General features: G+C 41.6%; 1 long non-coding RNA gene across 5 annotated transcripts in view; it reads left to right on the plus strand.

Annotated features, from left to right (window-relative positions):
- The window catches only part of LOC143820735 (uncharacterized), a 61,358-nt gene extending 53,800 nt beyond the window's left edge, over positions 1-7,558 (plus strand). For 4 of the 5 annotated variants that reach the window (XR_013225482.1, XR_013225480.1, XR_013225481.1 and 1 more), the window contains 2 exons: positions 922-968; positions 1,849-7,558. This is a non-coding gene — a long non-coding RNA (uncharacterized LOC143820735). The remainder of the gene's footprint in view (positions 1-921; positions 969-1,848) is intronic. The other variant, XR_013225483.1, reaches the window with a different exon arrangement.
- Positions 7,559-21,441: the final 13,883 nt, after the last annotated feature.

Below are 21,441 nucleotides of genomic sequence, written 5' to 3' on the forward strand. Positions count from 1 at the left end.
AAGCAGTGGCCTATGCTGCTTCAGTAGGCCATTTCTGAACATTCCCCGTGTGAAAATGCCCTGTGGATAAGCAGCCCAGCATGAATGCTAGTCCCAGCTATTTCTTCATATGCTTCTGCTGTGCCTTCAGCAACTCTTTATTATAGAAGAGCATGCATAAGTTCAAGCCTTTGCCAGCCATCTGAAATGGTACAGCCTATTCCACCACCTCATTTACCCATCATGTGAAGGCCACGCTTCCTGAGTTTACACACCCACTTATACATCTGGCTGTGATGATATTAAAATCATCCACTTGACAAATACGCAAGTTCTTTTTTTCCATCTCTGAGGAGGGGTTTTTTTTTGGGGGGGGGAGGGAAAAAATTGCTGTCAAGTGGCCTCAACAAAGAACTGCAGCAAAGAGGCAAATATTTCAGTCCCAGAAAACCACCATCCTCTCAAGATTTGAGATGAAGTTTTATAACTACTTACGCTTGTGATTAAAGATTAGAGATTAATGAGGACTGACATCACAGTTTTGCAGAGAATCTGTAATTATAACTGTATGGATGAAAATTGCAAAGGGAGCAATTGAGAATGATGCCACTCAGACTTCTACCCCCCCCCCCTTCTCCCAAATTCATGAAATGTTTCTCATTTCATTTTCTGCAGCTAATCAAAATTTACTTGACTGGAAAGATATGGGACAATGGTAAATATGCAGGATTTCTAATCCACTGTTTGCATTATGATGCCCGCACAGTCTTTGGTTCAGATCAGTTTCTTGTTTTAAAATAGATTTGATCAGAATAAGCCATTATCAAATATGAAAAGGCTGAAATGTATGAATAGTGGTTATTAATAGTCACTTCTGAATAAAGAGAGGAGATGATGCTGTGTCTCCATGCACCGACTGAGTATCTGACTTCTTCCTTTCAGAGGGAGAATCTGAAGGTTCAGAGAAAGAGATTGAATGCAGGAACCTGGTGAGATGGACGGGGGGGGGGCGGGGGGGAGGACTTGAAACATCTCCTTACTTGCAGGACTTTCACCTGGCACCAAATTAATTCCAGAGCAACTCTCTAAATCCCCTAGAACAGGGGTAGTCAACCTGTGGTCCTCCAGATGTTCATAGACTACAATTCCCATGAGCCCCTGCCAGCATTTGCTCATGGGAATTGTAGTCCATGGACATCTGGAGGACCACAGGCTGACTACCCCTGCCCTAGAACAGTGGTTCTCAACCTATCTAATGCCACGGCCCTTTAATACAGTTCCTCATGTTGTGGTGACCTCCAACCATAAAATTATATAAATGTTCTTCCACAGAAATTAAACCCAAACTGACCAATAATGTGAAGATCCATTGTTCATGATTATATATAAATTGTTTTTTTCGGGTGTTTCTCAGTTCAGTTCTGCCTCTTGTCCCACCATGCTGATCTCACTCTTTTCTGCTACTCCAGACAGACGAACATTCTATCTCACCCCCCCTGCCAAGCTGCTTGGCTGCCATGACCCCCGTGAAAGGGTCATTTGACCCCCAAAGGGTTCCCAACCCCCAGGTTGAGAACCACTGCCCTAGAATAAACATATAAAGCTGTCTTACACTGTCCTAATGAAGTCAGTTTTGTCTATTCTGACTGGCAGCAGCTCTCCAAAGTATCAGGCAGAACTACTACCTGATCTTTTAAAACAAAGATGGCAGGGATTGAACCTGGGACTTTCTGCATAACAGATTCGCTCACAGAGTCATTACTGTTAACACACAGGCCTGGGTGTTTTTTGTTTGTTTTTTGATATTGTGCTGGGAAATAGACACTAAGAATTGCCTTGCCTTTCTTTGCCCCCCATACATGGCTTTAGCATTCCTTGTTTGGTGTGCAGTTCCTGAGAGGAGGAATGGGAGACCCAAGCATCCCTGGAAAAGGGCTTATCCCTCTGACAGACAGACAGAGGGAGGGAAGATGACCAGACTGAAGGTAAGAGTAACTGGTTCATGGATGCTCCTGCCCAGCTCACACATAGAAGGAGCTGCTGGCTTGTGTGGCTTCTACGTGTCAGCCGAGCCAGCTCCTGCCCACTCACCTCACAGAAATCAAGGACCTCCACTCACACTGCCCCCCCTCACAGAAAGCAAAGGCTAGCAGCTAACAGTAGCTCCCATCCCCCTTCCATAGAGTAAGTCTCAACTCGATTGAGGCTCAATTGACAGAGATTCAGTCTCCCCAATTGCAGCCATTTCTCCTCAACCATGTAGAAAAAAGGTAACCACTGGTGGGCTATCCCCCATATCCCCGTGTTGACACATCAAATGCTGCCATAAGATTGAATAATATGAGAAGCACTGACCTGCAATTCTAGAGGGTAAATTTAAAAAGTTACCTAGAGAGGAAAGACTTTGTTATGGTAAGTCAGGGGAGACAGAATCAATCAATCACATTTTCTTCAGGTGTCCTTTTTACATCTCTGTCAAAAGACTATCAGTCCTCTTCTGGAGGGATCAGAAGCAATTTGGATGAAGAAACTTCTCTCTGAGACTAACCCCTAACTCACTGAGATGACTCCAAAATGCTGTGCAACACCAATCAAATTATGACAAATAAATACAAATTCTTAAATGATTTTAATGAATTTTTGATTTAATTTCCCACAAAATATTGTTCTCTATTTTCCCCCTTCTTAGCAAAATAATTTATTTTTAATCTGTTTAAATGTTTTCCCCTACGCTTAGTTACTTTTAAGCTTATTCTGTTCTCATCTGTTTTATGAGTGGTTATTGCATTACAATTTCCTGAACTACAGCAGCTTTTTTAAATATGGTAAACAATATTTTTTGTATTCAATTTTGTATTTACAAAAAAAAAAAAAAAACTCTTACAAACTGGCTATATACTGAGCACTGACCCGCCCTGCTCCAACTGTCTCTGGAGGTCATCCATTAGGATGACTATAGCCATCTTCACTCCATGGCCACGATGGAAGCTGGATTGATATATGTCAAGAACCAATGCTTCATTCACATATGCTAGCAGCTGGACTGTGGTCACACACTCAACCACCTTCCCTAGAAATGCTAGGTGTGACACAGGCCAGTAGTTAGCTGGATTGTGTGGGTCCAGTGACTGTTTCTTCAATAGAAACCTCCTTCATTGCCTCCTTCAAAAAAGGTTAAGCTCATGGATGCAAGTCCTAACAACCCACTTCATAGAAAGCCAGATAGCCCCTGTGTGTCCCTTCCTGAGGCCAAGCTTCAAGCAAAATCCCAGATGTTGAAAACGCCTTCTTGCACTGGCAGAAATACCTTCGGCAAAGATGCTCGATAAGTTTTCATTGCCCTAAGAGCAATTCCCCCTTTCCTCCTGGTACAACAAAATAAGGAAGCTCTGTACTACAGTGCTGATTTCAGTCAATTCAGAGTTCAGCTATCAGCAATTCCTGTCCTTCAGCTGTTCCCAGAGAGGATTGTTCAAGTTTTCCCAGATATCAATGTCAGCTCTTTATCCTTTCTAAGAACAAAGTTTTGCAAAATAAGCCTTGCCCTTCAGAGACTTTAGCAGCTTTCAGTAGAATTCCCTCTCTCCTTTTCACCTGACCCAGGTTTTCTTTATAACACCTCTTCTTGTCCTGGTGACTCTTTCAGAGGTATGCCAATGAGCATACTTCCAGCTAAACATGCAAATTAACACAAGCGTATGTACATCAGCTATCTGCTGATTTGGTTTGGCTGAGGTCTATCCAGGTAGCTGCAGTCTACTAATCAGACCTAGACCCCAACCCCTTTTGTTCCAACACAGGCTTACACCACAAAATTTCAGCCCCAAAACATTTATTTTGAATCCAGGCTCTTCACGCAACTTCTTCAGTGGAAGCCAATTTTGGTACTTACTGACCTTTGAAATTCTGACCATTGAACAAGTAAAGGTGGCTCAATGTAAGTGGTCAAACAAATTAATTGAAAACATGATGTGCAATATTAAACACATTGAGGAGTGGATGAAAAAGTTACTGTAGTATTGAATAGTTAAACTAAAGCAGGCTCCGCATCCCAATGCCAAAAATGCTTCCTGCCATATATGGTGAACAAGATCTCCGTAGAATGCCTGGGGCAACCAAAGTAGGGTTCAGCCAACAAAGTCCGCTTTCTTTTTTAAATGTTTATGTTGTCATTTCATTTTATCGTTTTTCCCATTCTTGATTTTCTCTTTTATGCTACTATATGTCTCTTGGATATTATACATCATTTATATGCAACTGATGAGAAAAGAACTTTGAAAAATTCATTCAATGCCATGGGAAAAACCAAGCACCAGGAAATGGAAATTGATTGGAAGATGAAGAGAGACAATTTCATTACAATAGGAGAAAAAACATCAAAATGGTGGATCAAAATGGTGTAACTGAACCAGAGAGATTGCAAATTTCAGTCCCATCTGTAATAAAAATACATGATTATCATGCATCTAACAGGTTAACTGTATTAATCCTTAAACTATTTTCTCTAACGAATAAACTTGAGTAGAACTGTAGTTATATGAGCCTCTTGTGGCGCAGAGTGGTAAGGCAGCCATCTGAAAGCTTTGCCCATGAGGCTGGGAGTTCGATCCCAGCAGCCGGCTCAAGGTTGACTCAGCCTTCCATCCTTCCGAGGTCGGTAAAATGAGTACCCAGCTTGCTTGCTGGGGGGTAAACGGTCATGACTGGGGAAGGCACTGGCAAACCACCCCGTATTGAGTCTGCCATGAAAACGCTAGAGGGCTTCACCCCAAGGGTCAGACATGACTCGGTGCTTGCACAGGGGATACCTTTACCTTTACCTTTTAGAACTGTAGTTAGACATGCTTAGGATAACTCTCTAATATTCTTGGCGGTTTAGCAGGTCATGAGAAGAAGTGTTGGTTCTTATATGCCGCTTTTCTCTATCCAAAGGAGTCTCAAAGTGGCTTACATTCACCTTCCCCACAACAGACACCCTGTGAGGTGGGTGAGGCTGAGAGAGCCCTGATATTACTGCCCGGTCAAAACAGCTTTATCAGTGATGTGGCGAGCCCAAAGTCACCCAGCTGGTTGCATGTGGGGGAGTGCAGAAACAAACCCGGCTCACCGGATTAGAAGTCTGCACTCCTAACCACTACACCCACCTGGCTCTCTTAGTGCAATTCATGTTTACTCTTTAGATGCCTTATACTTACGTGTAGTTTTTCTAATGTAAACAGATGCCACTTTTTAAACAGCTGACATTAATTGTGATGCATTTTATTTGTGGATGAATATTACTCATTGATGCATTTTACTTTCAAAACAAGTAAATTGAGGTCTCAATTGAAAAAGTTCCTAGTGTCAGGATAGGTATGATTTGTTGTGACTATGTCCTTCTGTTTCTTTAGAAAGAAATCATGAATTTTAGTGTGGGTGTTCTATAAGTATTATACGTTTGGGTAGCAATAAGAAGTTGCTATGGGAACCCGACCATTTATACTACTTACTGTCATCCACTAAAATTAATAATTTAATGGCTTATGTTAATAAAATATTGTTACATTTGAAGGTAAATTATTGCTTGAAGGGATGTAATTCATCTTCCCATGTAAAAATAGCTTAAGCACTGGCAAGAGAAAGCTATCCACAAATGCACGTGTGATTCCTCTGGACAAATATGTTCAACAATTCCTCATTTTCTTTATTCAACTCCCACCTCTCTGCAATTTTCTTAAAGCCCTGGTCTACCTTGTGCTACGTAGAAGTGCCATGAAGCTCACCAGGGTATTTTTGCCCCCTCCCAGCCTCCATAAGGCAGGGAGGAACCAGGTCTGGAAAGCCCGACTCTTCCCATTCACATGGGCTTGCCATGGACAGGCCCCATTGGTCCTTGCAACACAAAAAAGGAATGCAGAAGAACCCACATTCCCTTAACATGGAGCTACTGAGGGCCTGATCCACAACAGGCCCAGGAAAGCACCAACTTGGTGATGATGTCACGTGGACTCGGGGATTCGCCTCACATCCATATGAACCCTCTCCTGGCCTTTTCCATGCATGCAGAATTGGCCATGGAATCTTCCTCTGGGTCTCCTGGAGGTAAAGGAAAGTGGTAGCAGTAGCCAGGCAGTGTGAGAAGCCAGTGGTAGAATACAAGTGTGCAAGTGGGAAGCAGAAAGACTGATTGCTCAGTATGCTTGTTCACAAATACAAGCTTGTTGCAGTGGATTGCATACCCTGTTTATTGCATCATGTATGCCTTTGACACTATTTGGCAAAGAAACCAAATTCCCATGTGCCAGTTGACTAAGTCTGTTGGAGTGCCTTCTCAAAAAGAGTAGTTTTCTATTGGATTTGATCAAGTCTCTGAACTGATTGGTGTCAAAGCAGGAGGGCTGATGTACAATCATGTCCCGGCGTACTGATACTTTTATAATCTATGCCTGACTTCAGCCAGAGTTGCTTACCTGCACTGTGTCAGCACAGATCTTCATCTCTCTTTTGCTGATCATAGGAAACCATTCCAGAGATTACTCATTCTAGCAAAGTTTTCATACAATCTGTTTTGAATAGACACATCAGGAAATTATAGCTAGTGCTTTCTGCAGCTTCCTTTTTTCTTTCTGGCAAAAGGTGCAGATAGGAGGAGACATGACATCAGATTCTATATATTACCGCTTCCTGGCTAGCTTTCATACTGGGAAAATTCACTGTGATTTAAGTAATGGACAGTGCATCAGGACTACCCATTGCCTTAGAAAACAAGCACCAAAGCACAGCACATAGAATGAAGGTGAACTGCTGTGAACAAGAATATGGTTTATGCCCCACTTTATTTTTCAAGGTTACAAGTGAACTGCACCATTAACAAATAATGGACATCACGCTCAGCAGGGCGGTGGAATTTTATTGAATTTTTAAGCTACATCTATAAAAGACTGAGAGTAGTAGCCTTCCATGTCCATATTATTCAGTCAAACTCAGAGCCTAGAGAAGAAAGACATCCAAAGCATTGCAGTAGGCCACTCATGGTCCCTTTAAAAAGAATATTAAAAAATTAAGGCCAAGGCCAATGGTGTCAGTAAAGAAAAAAAATATACTATTATTCTGTTAAAATTCCCTATTTCGCCAAAAATAAATCACCAATAAAATAACACTGGCCAGGGGAAGCTGTATTATGCAATATTCAAATACATTACTGAGTTCTCATAAATAACAAGTTATTTAGCTAACATCCTGTAAATAAATAAAGCATTGTGTTAAAAATAAAACATCATCCAAAGACATTATGTATAACCCCTAGAGCATATTCTGTCATGATTCCATGAAGGAAACCAAGCGAGAGAAAGACACTCCCTATACTAGGGATGGACATGAACCAGCTGATGAACAAAAGTTCATAATGAATTTTGACCAGTTTGTGGTTCACAAAGCTATGTTTGTGAACTGAAGAGATGCCATTCATAAACCTCCATGAATTTAGACGTAGTTTGTGAACAGTACAAAAAAAATAAAGGACAGGAAGGCCTGGAGGATCATTGTCCATGGGGTCGTGATGGGTCAGATATGACTTTGCAGCTAACAACAACAACAACAAAAACAGGGTTTAAATGGCTTTGAGCTGTTCTTCATGAAAAGCAGAAGGCAGGGGGTGGAATGGAACTGAGGCATTTCACCCCCTGCTTTCTGCTTGCTGTAAAAAGCTATGGCCAGCAGAAAGCAGCAGGTAAAATGCCTGTGAGCCATTTTACCTCTGTTTTTTGTTTGCCACCAAAAGGCATGATGAACAGACAGCTGAGGGTGAAATAGCTTGGAGCCATTTAAACCCTTGCTTTCTGCTCCCCACAGCTTTTTGTTTGGAGCAAAAAGCACTGGTTTACATGGCTCCAAGCCCCTGCTTTCTTCTCCCCATTAAAAGTAGCAGGAAGCAGAAACCAGGAGTTAAACATTAAATGAGTCATGAACTGGTACACACTGGTTTGTTTTGTGAACTGGCCAGTTTATGATTTGGTTTGTGGTTCAAAAATGCAGCTCATGCCCATCGCTACCCTATATGAAAGGGAGATAAGATAAAGTGTCTAGCAACCAACAGTTTTGGCTCAGTTTTATAAGTATCTTTCTTCTGCCTATATGAATGTTACAAATCTCTTAGCCATGAAGCATTTTTTCAACCAGAGTAGAAGGTGGCCAGGAATTGCCAATGGAAGAACTCTAGTACATACCATTGTTTAGTTGATGCCATGTCTTTCTGTTTTACATCAAGAAATGCAATTTCAGAGACAAATGTAACCCTTTAGGTGTCAGGGTCTGGCGTCTGATAATCCCATCTGCTTCTTCCCCCCACCCCCACCCCCACCCCCCAAAAAAACCCCAGCCTTTCATGACAAGTTAATTTCTGCACAGCCAAAAGATAAAAATAGAAGGCCGTGGTTGTCTTCAATAAAGTGTTCACCCAATTAGGCACTTGTTCCTTTCGATTCGGGTCCTGCTCTGCATTCCTTGTTTTCCCAGCATAACTTTGATTACAGAGACATTCAATGATATATATTGTCTGCAAAGAGTTACATCTTAATATATATTCCTTCTTAGCTAAAGTGTGGATGAAATATTTCACACTGCAGTTTCCACAGGCAAAATGTCCCTGGAGAAGATTAGTGCTTGATAAAACTCTTTGATGACTAACACATTTATGAGTGTTACTTTGGACTAGATGTTCCCTCAGATTCATACTTCTGTTTTGCATATGCATACACGGATCCAAAGTAGTCAAGGATTTGAAAGATCATTGATACTGAAGTGTCACAATGCTACGCCCAAGTTTGTGAACTGAAAAGATGCAGATAAATTAGATCTTCGTCCTTCCGGAGCAGCTATTTACAACAGGCCTAAAATAGAAATGAAGAACACTGCATTCATGAAGGTTTATCATTAGAAAAATCATTTACTTAGGGAAAGCAAAAAGGCCTGACCATACATTCTTGTGTGCATTCATCCACCATAAGACAAAAAAGATGCCTTGATTAATGACCCTGCTAATCATTTCGGGAAATTCTGTAATTTGCTGCGATTAACAAATTAATTTTGTATTAATAATAAATGTTACTCACGTACAAGTCCCACATGCATGTTGACTATATGTGCGTGTGTGTGTGTGTGTATGTCTATAGAATGATCTATATTTTATCAGTTATAACAGAATGCTTGACAGCCAGAGCTGGCTTAAGCAAGCAATTAGTGAGTAAGTTATTGAACATTTTAAACAAATGTGCTGCATGAAACTCAAATTAAAGGAGTTCAAAGGAATTTAACGGTGTTTTGATTGCACAGGTGTCTGTGCTTTGATTTAGCATGTACCAAAAATGAAACAGAAGACTCAAATGTGTAATGCATTTTGTTAATGTGGGCAACTATTCTGAGCACCGCACTGAGCAAACAATTTTAATAAAGATTCATGGGGGTTCTTGATCAGTTATTTAATCCAACTTAATTTTCCCTTCACTCTTCTGAGGGTGATTGCAGTGACACTGTGGTGCCTACTGATTGCTTAAAATATATCCATTATTGAGTCTCGCTTTTGATTTTACATTATAAACCAGGGTTGTGTCATTTTGTAGGAAAAAATAAGAGAACAAAAGAACTGAATCTCTAATATTCACCACCCCATCCCACTGCATACCAACACTACCTTCTGCTGGTTGGACTGGAATGGAGGCTTTGCATAGGAGTCTACTATCTACTGAAACACAGAAGACCCAATATGGTCATATTTGAAGAGACTATCAACAACTGCTCATCCACTGAATCCACTCTTTCCTTAATTACTAAGTATTCATTCCATTAAGAGGTTTTGCACTGCTATTTTGAAACTTCATGGGTTTCAAACCTTCATGGGTTACCTAGCAATAATAAAATGATAAAATAAAGCAAAAAGACTGCTGAGAGGGATCACTGAAGGGATGGCAGACCCTTGTTGGGGCCAGGGGGACCCTGACTTTGGCATTATTCTTCCTGCTTTGAGGGCTTCAGAAAGCAGGGAGAAATTCCCCCCCAAAGCAACTGTTTTTGTGGCAAACCTTACCCCCTCGCCTCTGCATTCCCTTATGCACTCACCCAACATCTAAAGTGACATCAGCACACTGGAAAGCAACAGGAAGGGTGAGATGAAAACATGATATGTGCTAGAATCTTTGGTAAGGCTGGAGTGGAGGGGTGGTCCTCGCCACATTATGGACTTCCCATCAGCAGGTTGGTGATTTCCTTGATCTTTGGGCATAAAGCCTAAGGAGGGCAGGCTTTTTTTTGGGGGGGGGACCTCACAGGCTATATTGCCATAGAGTTCGACTTCCAAAGCAGCCATTTCTTCCAGAGAAACTGATCTATGCAGCGTGAAGATCAGTTGTAGCTCTGGGAGACCTCTAGATATTACCTGGAGATTGACAAGCCTGACAGCATTTATCTCTCAGCCTCTTCCAACAGCATCATAAATTTGAATGAGGTCTAACCCCAACACAGAGAATTTGTCCCAACAAACAGCAAGAACCCAGCCGAGGCTTACCGCAGCAGAACATTGAAGCTGCGGAGGGCCTGCTGGAAGGCTGACGTGAATGCAGGACACACAGTATTATGAGCAGGGTGGGATCCTTGCACATGGTGCCTGTATAAGGTGCCACGTGTGAGGGTCCCACCCTCTTTGCCAAGGACAACGCGGGAGCAGCTCCCCTCCCATCCACCCAATGTCGATGTGTATACGGTATTGTTCGGAGTGTTGAGTTGGATGTTTGGTGGTCAATATTGTCACAGCTGTGGGTTTGCATGGGATGGAGCCTGTTGACAGGGAGTCCGGTACGTGAATGGACTCCCTGGTGGTCAGGGCCACCCTAAGAGGTGGCGCGTATATGAGCACAGCTTACTCAGCTGGGAGGCCAGGGGCTCATTTGCCAGGTGGCCTGGGGGCAGTCAAATGAGGTTGGTGCCCATTGGCTCCCCTGCATAGGTTACTTCTCTTAGGGCAGACTTCAGTAGGCAAGTGGACCTGCTCTCCCGGGTGGGAACAGTGCCTATCCTCAGGGCGCCTCTGAACTCCATGGGGTCTTGGTGCAGACCGCTGACTGCTAGGTCAGGCTCCCTCTCCCATGCTTTACCAACCCTCCCGTGGAGAAGTAATAAAGCTGAGGCCTTGCTTATTCCCAACATAAGTGTGTCACATCTTATTCCAGTACATAATGCCCTCCTGCAAGTCAACTACATTTTCAAACTCTGCAAGAGCATAAAACGCAGAAAAAAACAACCTGTTAGACCCTCTGTGAAAGGTCTTCCACCAGGCATTTGGCTGAGGCCAGACCAATCAACCAACATCTGCAGGGCCCCTGCCCCACCCCCCAGAAACCCACTAAGACTCTTGGACCTGTTTGAGTTACCACTGTCTATGTTATAATGTTATACTGTTATGTTATACTGTCACCCGGTTTATCAATTAATAATGTGAATGTTATTATATGTATGGTTTCATGTATAGTTTCAGTTATATGTAAACCACTCTGAGCCTTCAGAGAGGGCGGTATATAAATATGAATAAAAAAAGAAAGAAAGAAAGAAAGAAAGAAAGAAAGAAAGAAAGAAAGAAAGAAAGAAAGAAAGAAAGAAAGAAAGAAAGAAAGAAAGAAAGAAAGAAAATTTCCCAGCCCTCTTTAAACTAATATTCTCAATTTATTTATCTTTTAAAAATATTGTCTTATGATGCTTTTCCCTCCAAAAAACAACCACACAAATTCTGTATAGCTGAGCAAGAGCTAACTAAACTTTTCTCACCCTTAGGCTACTTAATCTTGGTGTCCTCCTGCTGTTTCCTATCAGTGTTCAATTTGCATTACTCCTGTAGCCCTTAAGAAGAGCTTTTTAGTATTCAGTATTGCGCTTTTTATTTTTAAATATTCTACCATCTTCAAAAGGCTTTTCATTTCATTTTATGTGTTCCGGATGTTCTGTCAGTAGTCGCTTCCACAGCTGTCCTTGCTTCAGATGTTCTGGAGTGTGTGATATAGCATCCTTCATTGGTATGGGCTAAGAAATATCTGTTAGCATTTCTGTTTTCAGCAGTCTTCTGAGGGCCTTGAGCATTAAGCTGTAACATCTCACTTTGGGCTGAAATTTGGCATTAGAGTGATTAAAAGCTTTTGACCAGTGGATGGATTAGACCCAATTTCTTAAAAGACAGCCTGACCATCCACTGCCTGCTACACTAATTCCTTGTTACCTTGTACATTGTGCAGTTGTAGGAGTTTGGTGTGCACTGTACGATGCACCATTTGGTTACATAGAATAATAATCATAATGAGGGCTAGTATACCTGGATATGAATTTTAAAAGGCACCTAAGAGCATGCTATTAGCTTTGTAGCAGACAGAGATTTGTGGGAAAGGCAGAGGATTTCTCAGTAGAGAAGCCCATGTGGAAGTAGAGAAGCCCATTGAGAGAATGGTTAAAATACAATGTGATATGAAAAGGAGCTTCAGTTCCCAAAGGCAAATTGAAACTAAATTCTATATTTCCACATATTTCTCCAAACATATACATATAAATGTTATTGTATCACCACTGTGTCACCACTGAGGTAACCATGAAAGCTCACAAAAGAAGGGAATGGACTCCCTCCCTTTTGTTCCATTTTTCTTCCCTCCACCCACTCTGCCCACCTCTAGTTGTCCTGCCTTTCTACACCTTCTTCCCTTCCCTAATTCAGTTTGATAGAGGAATAAATGTCACAAGATTATTTTATGAGATCTTGACAGCCATTTTAGGCTACCTAGGCAGTAGACAACCCCTGCTAGAACAAACAGTTCAGTTTCCCCTTCCAAATATGTCTCTTGTAACGCTGCATCCCCTGCATCATAGCATGGGAATGAATTGTCTTATATGACAAGAATGAATGCTGCATGCATGTCAGGAAACAAAACTGAACTGGGCTCCAAGTACAATGAAATATAAAATATTTAAAATCAGAGCTAATGGCAGTGGCACCAAAGATTGCCTTTGACAGATTAGGAGTGCATAAAATGTGGGACCCAGTTCCCAGTCAGCCATGAAATTTCAGTCTTCAGGCAGTCACAGGATTCACAGGGTTTAAAGAATTAAATGCAGGAGGTAAAAATTGTGTAAGTTTTCCAGGCATCTTTGGAAGGACAGTGAGACAAAAATGTGATAGTAAAATGGCAGGCAGAATGTAATATTTCTAAGCCCATTGAGCAATGACTTAAAAACAATTTTCATACAAAAAACAATAAAGTGTCTTGTACGGCCATGAGATTTTAGGGAAAGTCAACATTATCAGTTTCTTAATACTATAAAATATTATGGAATGTCTCGAAATTGTAAATTTTATCATTACATAAAATAGCAGAAGACTCTGTTGGAATCAACAACTCCCTAACGTTAGGTTCCTGTTTCCTTTAGCTGGAAGGATCCCAAGTTTCTCCCAATTATGTTGTCTGTTGAGTTCCTTTTCTTTTGATCCATATAGTTCTTTAGAGTTTGTAGATAGTTCCTTCAGTAGAACTCTTTGTTAAATGATTTTGATCCAGCAGGAGATACAATTACTATAGGCCTGAATGAACAGCCAGTTGCATCCCGGATCTGGTTCAAGGTTTTGGTTTTGACCTTCAAGGCCCTTCGTGATCTGGGACCCACATATCTGAGTGACCGCCTGTCACCCTATGCCCCCCGCAGAGCCTTGTGCTCTGTGGGTACCAACTTGTTAGTCATTCCCAGCCCCAGGGAAGCTTGCCTGGCCTCAGCCAGGGTCTTTTCGGTCCTGGCCCCTACCTGGTAGAATGAGCTCCTGGAAGAGTTGTGGGCCCTGCAGGAATTGTCAGCTTTCCTTAGGGCCTGTAAGACATAGCTCTTCCGCTGGATTTATGGTTGACGCCAGTGCAAGAAGATCTAATGGGCTCCCTCCTTAGGACGTGTCATCATTGACATAGCCACTTGCTACCCCAAGAGTAGGTGTACCAGTATGGGGCGGCAGAGATTTTTACCGCCATGTGTCTTTAAGTAATGTTTTGTAATGTTTTATTGGGATTTTAATGGGATTTTATTTGTATGGGATTTTGTCAATTGTTACCCGCCACGAGCATGTTTACTGGGAGTGGCAGGATATAAATTTAATAATAAAATATAAATAAATAAATATCTCACAATCCTTTTGTAGAGTGTGTTTGTCATATTCCACATCTCTTTTTGAAGTAACAAGAATATTGGGCATGTCATTAGAGCTTGGCATCCCCATGCTATTGTAATAATAAAATAGCTGCTTCTGCTACATTTAAAAAGTCTCAGCTGCTACATTAAAAAGTCTCCGCTGTCAAACAAACTTTTAACTTTATATTAACAACTAATTGACAGCACTCTCTCTCAGACTCAGCCTTCTTTCAGTTTGCCTCAGAACCCAACTGAGGAGAAACTGAAAGAGGATGCCACACGTGCATATTCCTGTCTCCTTCTAGGAACTACAACATAATCATATTGCTATATGGACCGCTGATGAGCCTCTTGTGGCGCAGAGTGGTAAGGCAGCCGCCTGAAAGCTTTGCTCATGAGGTTGGGAGTTCGATCCCAGCAGCCGGCTCAAGGTTGACTCAGCCTTCCATCCTTCCGAGGTCGGTAAAATGAGTACCCAGCTTGCTGCTGGGGGGTAAACGGTCATGACTGGGGAAGGCACTGGCAAACCACCCCGTATTGAGTCTGCCAAGAAAACGCTAGAGGGCGTCACCCCAAGGGTCAGACATGACTCGGTGCTTGCACAGGGGATACCTTTACCTTTATATGGACCGCTGCCTCTCATTGTGTTCTGCACTGTACAATTCCTATGCTATCTCCTTAAGTTGGTGCTTCAGTGTGTTTAAAAACAAGGGTGAGTCCCGATGATCACATGTAAAAGGGACAACAGAGCTTCTAACTGCCTTCTGGGAACTTAACTACAGCTCAAAGAGCAAATGCACAGCTGCCAACAGTATCTGGGGAGCCAGCCAAGAAGCCAGATGCTCCCAGCAAAAGAATATCCTTTGCTGTTTGGCACTCAGGGCCCCAAGAGTGCCATTCAAACACAAAAAGGTCCAGAATGTTTCACTGAACAATATGATAGGATGCAAAATACCTCAGCTGTTTAAAAGGCTGCATGTGGAATTTATGACAGCCTCAAACAAGTCAGGAATAAACAGAGAGGCATGCAAATCAAGAATGTTGAATTGAAGCATATTTCCAATCTAATTTAGATTTACACTAAGCTTGGAAATCAGCAAAATCCAAATGTGCCCCTAGCAGGGAGAGAGAATTGGAACTAATGGAGCTTGGCCAAGAATGCCAATTTGATACACACACCCCTCCCCATTTTCTTGTTTGGAAAACCATTTGCTGATGTGTGAATCAGATAAGGCTTTCAAACGGGGAGAGATGCTAGCCAACAACATCAGAAGGACAAAAGAACATCATATCTCCTTCCCATGTGAGTAGCACAACTAGTAATACACACAAGTCAGCACTGCACCTTGCTGTGGTCAGCAATAAGGTAAAGGTAAAGGTATCCCCTGTGAAGCACCGGGTCATGTCTGACCCTTGGGGTGATGCCCTCTGGCATTTTCATGGCAGACTCAATACGGGGTGGTTTGCCAGTGCCTTCCCCAGTCATTACCGTTTTACCCCTCAGCAAGCTGGGTACTCATTTTACCGACCTCGGAAGGATGGAAGGCTGAGTCAACCTTGAGCCGGCTGCTGGGATCGAACTCCCAGCCTCATGGGCAGAGCTTCAGACAGCATGTCTGCTGCCTTACCACTCTGCGCCACAAGAGGCTCATATAAATAAATACTAGTATTGTGGTCAGCAATACTAGTGTTTATTTCTACCCTTTTGATGCAACTGACCCACTTTGGGAAGAATGTTCATATGTTATCCCTGCTTGATTTTCATGGACAGACAAGTACTGATTTACCACTCAGCTTTTTAAATGAATGAGACAACTCATGAAAGATAAATCAACCAATATCTGACAACCATGACCGTTTAATTCAGACTTCCATGAAAAATAGATAGTTGGTTGGATCTACTGACTGTCTTCCACTAAGTGAGGATTCTTCCTTTATCTTGGAGGAAGCCTCCATGCTTAATGGGAGGGATTCCTTGGACCCAACAGAGCTTGTCTCTAATAGGAATGAATCTCTAGCCTGCATTGGTTGTTGTTTTTTCCCCTTTGGCAAAGGCAGCAATTTTAAACAATCTGTTCATTTGGAAATGTGCACATTAAACAGACATTATAGAGTGCAGAGTGCTTTTGTTTATCACAAGTATTGATTCAGGCCCCCCTAAGCCTAAATCTTTCTCAGCATTAAGAAAAACTGTCCCTTAACTGTCCCCTGGCAATGCTCATAAAATATCCCCATCGCCACTCTGAAATGCATTTCAAATACATTTGAAATGTACAAGTCTCCTTGTGATTTCTTTTTACTACTTTTGTTTTGTCCCACTGCCTTATAAGGACAGATTTCCAGATCTGAAGAAGTGTGCATGCACAGGAAAGCCTATATCCAGAATAAAGCTTTCAAGGTTTCACTGGACTCAAATTTTGTTCCGTTGATTCAGACCAACAAAGCTACACAGCTGAATCAAACTTTGTTGATGTAAGCACCAGTGAATAAAATAGTACATACCAGTTTAGGATCGCTCTTCCTGCAGTGATCGTTATTTCTGGATCATAGATAATTAACTGAAGGCAAGAGACAGAAAGGGCAATTATGCGCCAGTGGTGCCACTCCAGGCTGCAGTGTTGCAGAGCTGCATGCTCCAATGGGGGAAATACATTTCAGCACCAGATCATCTCTGGTGTCCGACTGTATCATGCTGAAAGGAGACCCCCTGGGAAATGTAGTGGTGGAAGGTAGGTTCTGCTGTATCGGGGAGCAATAGGGAGGGTATTGTAGTTTTCTGGACAGTGGGATTGCATTCCTTATAATCCCACCATCCTGCAAATGGAATGAACAATGCCTTGGTCTGCCCTGCAGAGCCATGAAGTGCTGCGAAGCATTGTCCAGGGCATTTTGTCCCCTGCAGGCTTCCCTTAGTGCGGGGCTTCTGGGGCCCAAACTGCGCCAGGCCCAGGAGGGTGGCAGTCTAATGGCAGCGTCATATAGACACGGGGATTAGCCCCAGGTCCATATGGATGCCACCCCAGCCTTTACCACCTGCAAGAGATGTCTGTTTAAAACCTCTGCAAGTATGTGAATTAGACTTCCAATGTAAAATATATATACCATATTACATACCAGATTAGAGGTGTGCACCCCCCCCCCAGCATTTTTCAGGTTCAGGTGTACTGTTCCCCCTAAATATAAGGATTTTTCAGTATTTCCAAATTCCAATTCTGGTATGAATCAGTAAATACTTGGGAATGTCAAGTGTTTTTCTGGCTCTATTATAACCTATGGTCTTCATAAACCAATGGTGGCCAGGCTATGGCTCTCCAGATGCCCATGGACTACAATGCCCATGGTTAATGGACACCACTGCCATAGACTATAATTGATCCAGGGTATCTGGGACAAGTTTATTTTTAGGGAGAGACACCAAATTTGCAATATGGCTTGTAGTTCCTCTCCTCAAAAAGCCCTCCAATTATATGGGTCTGAAAAGAAGGCGCCCACAACCTCCATTGTCCCCAATGGCGGTGGGAAGGCATTTCAAATTTAATGGGTATGCATTAAAATTTGAATGCCTTTTACAAGGCACAGTGGCAGCATGAATGAGCTCTGAAAGTATGTGAAGTGCTCAGAGTCCTGGACTGAGAGCGTTTTAATATATTTTAACTGTGACTATCCAGCAATCCCAAAAAATGTTTTCAGGATTTTTTGGGCAACAGGAAAAAAGATATCCAGCTGAAATAATACCTGAAAAATACCAACAAGATATTATGGGGGGGGGGGGCTCAGATTAGCCAAAAACACACTGCTGGGCAAGATAATATCCAATTCCATGAAATAAAGGAAAGGAAAGGGATAAGGGAACCATGGTCAGTGTACAATGGAAAAGATTGCCTATATAGTTAGGAAATATTTTATTTGACAATACAACATTTTAAAAGAATGGATCCAGTCATTCCACACCTGAACCCCATGGTCCCCAGAGCTAGAGTGTACAAGAAAAAGAATTCTTATAAAAATATAATTTAAATAACATTCAGAGATTGCTTCTCTCTAAGCATCACAGCACTCCAGAGTCATACAAAGAAAATCAAGAAAATCAAGATTAACTATCTAACACATTTGAAACCTGCATGGCATAATCTTAAATTATCAACACCTTCTCTACATTGTTGTCCATTGCAATAAAACATACCATATGTCTGGCCTTTAGTCCATCAAAATCCAAGGTAGCTTTTTTCCCTCTAGGCTCTTATCCCAATAATAGTTTTTTTAGGCCAACCAGGATTAGGTAATGATGACAATCCAGTCAGGATGTGTTTTTGCTGGAACTCTTTATAAAATGGCCTCATCACTCTTGCTGCCCCCCACATCCTGTGGATCACAGGTTTTCATGATGATTCAATTATCCCATTCCTAACTCTGACCTTCAAGATCAGGGGTAGTCAAACTGCGGCCCTCCAGATGTCCATGGACTACAATTCCCAGGAGCCCTTGCCAGCATTCGCTGGCAAATGCTGGCAAGGGCTCCTGGGAATTGTAGTCCATGGACATCTGGAGGGCCGCAGTTTGACTACCCCTGTTCAAGATGATAAGGGCCTTGTAGGCAGGGATGTCCAATTAGCAACACCTGCACAATGGAATGAGCCCCTTAATTTGCACATTAACCCTTGGAAGGAATCAGATGTGCTTTTCCTCACTTACTTTGGTAAGTATTTTCAAACCTTTTTCTTCCTTCAGTTTATCTATTTTGAAAGGCACACTATGCTCAGAGATCTAACAGTAGCTGATTTTCAAATCTTGGGAAAGTGTCTGTGACCAATAGGAGAAAACCGTCTTTTTATGCTTTTCAACACTCAAAATATATTCAGATGTAAAAATCCAATAATTTAATTGCAACAACAAACTCAGTGAAGTGTGTTTATCTTGCTGTTACATGCAGGGATTTACGTTTTAAAAATCACCTTATGGAAAAATAGTTCTGGACCCCAAAATCCAAACTCAATGGAGCACTGCACACAAATGGTATTCAAATCAAATGGGTCCTTCAAATTCAAAATTCAAGCTCAAAGAACCAGTTAATCCAAATGTAAATGAAATGAAATATCTTCTAGTAAAATCACAAAACTATTGCACTTATGGAGGAGTACTGAGAGATGAAACGAAAGACGAACAAGTTGAGTTTTTGTTTAAAAACGAATTTTCCATTTAAGTATCAGCCTTTTGGATTTAAATTGTACAATTTCTAAAAAGGGCACCTTTCTAAATATTATTGGAAGAACCTTTGATCTCTTTGCTACCATTCAGCTCTTTTAAACTTTCTACTTATTGATATTTTTATATTATGGAAAATACAAATGTCAAACCTATAACACAGCAATTATATTACCAATATCCAATTTTTACTTAATTCTTTTTAAGGTAATGGCAAAATGACACAAAAAATTATGTTCCCTACAAAAAGTCTCTATTGATGATCTTGACATATGGTGAATCTAATCTCTACTCTCATGCTATTTATTTCTATGGTACATGTTACAAAAAGAATTCAAATTGGAGACAATAATATTTTAGCCACAAGCAACTTCCTTTGATCTAACTTCTTAGCCAGGCTTAGAATTAGTAAAGGACAAGCTAGGAACAATCCACAAATCCCAGTAAATCCTTCCCCCCTAAAATACCTCAAATTTAAGAAACCTGATTTCCCTTTAGTTGACTTTCAATTGATTTTACTGTTTCATCCCTTCTCGAATATATTCAGTTTTCATTGGGGGGTCTTGTCTGGGGAAAGGAGCCCCACACCCACATGTACCACCTCCAAGGCAGCCACTCAGGCAGACAGTGTAGGCTTTTCCAATAGCCAGGGTAGCTCTGGTGTCCACAGGAACTGAGCCCCAACTAATAGTGGTAAAGGGAGGGCATAGCTAGCAGTGTCATTGGGAGACATGGCATAGCCCCTATCTGAGTCAACTGTGCCTACCACTAAATTCATAAGGGAAGTAGAGCTCTGCTTCTAAGTTGTACCTTCTTACATTCCTGCAGATGAGGCCCCCTTAGGACATTGGGGAAGGATGGGGTGTGAGGTAAGTAGGCCTACTTTGAGCCCCAAGTCCTACTTGTTTCCCATGGCTCACAATGACCCACCTTCCTCCCTGAATCTGCTATTAATTCTTTATAGCAACAATAATCGGTGTAGCACCCATACTTGTCTTTTTGTGCTCAGGCAGCTGCTTGTTTCTGGGCAGGATATTTATATCAGGGAACCGGCAAAGAAGGAAAGGAGTAAAGACTGTCACCGTTATGTGCTATTCAGAATGCAGTGGCCAGGATCCTCACAGCAACACCATGGAGGTCCGTTCCAACATGTTTCTAAAACTCTTTGAACACCCTACCAGCATGGTGGTCTTGGCTTTTTTTTTTTTTTGTGCACAACACCATCTTCAGAGTGATATATCACTTAAGCTCCTCATTTAGATGATATATTACTCAAAATATGTCATCAGTTTGAGTAGTTTTCGAAATGATTTATATGCTCTCTAAATCATTAGTGAAGCAGGCTGATGATGCATTATTCAAGCCTGGTGCCTTAAGAGGTTCTAGATGAAGATTCGACACAATTAAAGGACACACAGCCCCATCCCTTGCACCATTCCTCCAGTCTAATACTGAAGTAACTACATAGGATTACACTGAAGGAAAGCAAAGTAACAGCCCATCCTTAAAGCTACATTCCTTGAAGTCTAGTATCTAAATTTACTTATTTATTTAATTATCTATGGCTTCATGACCATGAGGTTCTCAAAACAGTGAAGAGGGATTTTAAAAAGTCAACAGAACAAGCTGTGATAGTAAAGATGACAGAGCTAACAACAAAAACAGTAAAAACAACAGCAATAATATTTCAACCAAGTCAGCAGTTATAAAAGTAGCAGGAGAGGAGTAATCATAGGATTAATTTAGCAGCCTTGTGGCCTGACTCAATTTCAAGTAATAAAAGCCTTTAAAAATGAATGAGGAAGCAACACCAGACACAAGCACATAAAAACAAATAATCAAAAGCCCAGGATAATAAAAAAAAATTACTTGGTGACAACCTGGATGTAATTGCCCTAATCAGATTTCCCTTTACCTAGTTAACCCTGTCTAATATTCGCAGTAATTAAGACCACTGCAAAATTGGAAATGTTCTGTAATTGCACCCATCACAATGATTAATCCCCCCCCTTATAAAACAAAATGCTCCTCCCCAACACACAATTATTCCACTTCGGGTGACACTGTAACTGTTACAGAACATGT

The sequence above is a fragment of the Paroedura picta genome, chromosome 11 (genome assembly GCF_049243985.1).
Source record: "Paroedura picta isolate Pp20150507F chromosome 11, Ppicta_v3.0, whole genome shotgun sequence".
Classification (NCBI taxonomy): domain Eukaryota; kingdom Metazoa; phylum Chordata; class Lepidosauria; order Squamata; family Gekkonidae; genus Paroedura; species Paroedura picta.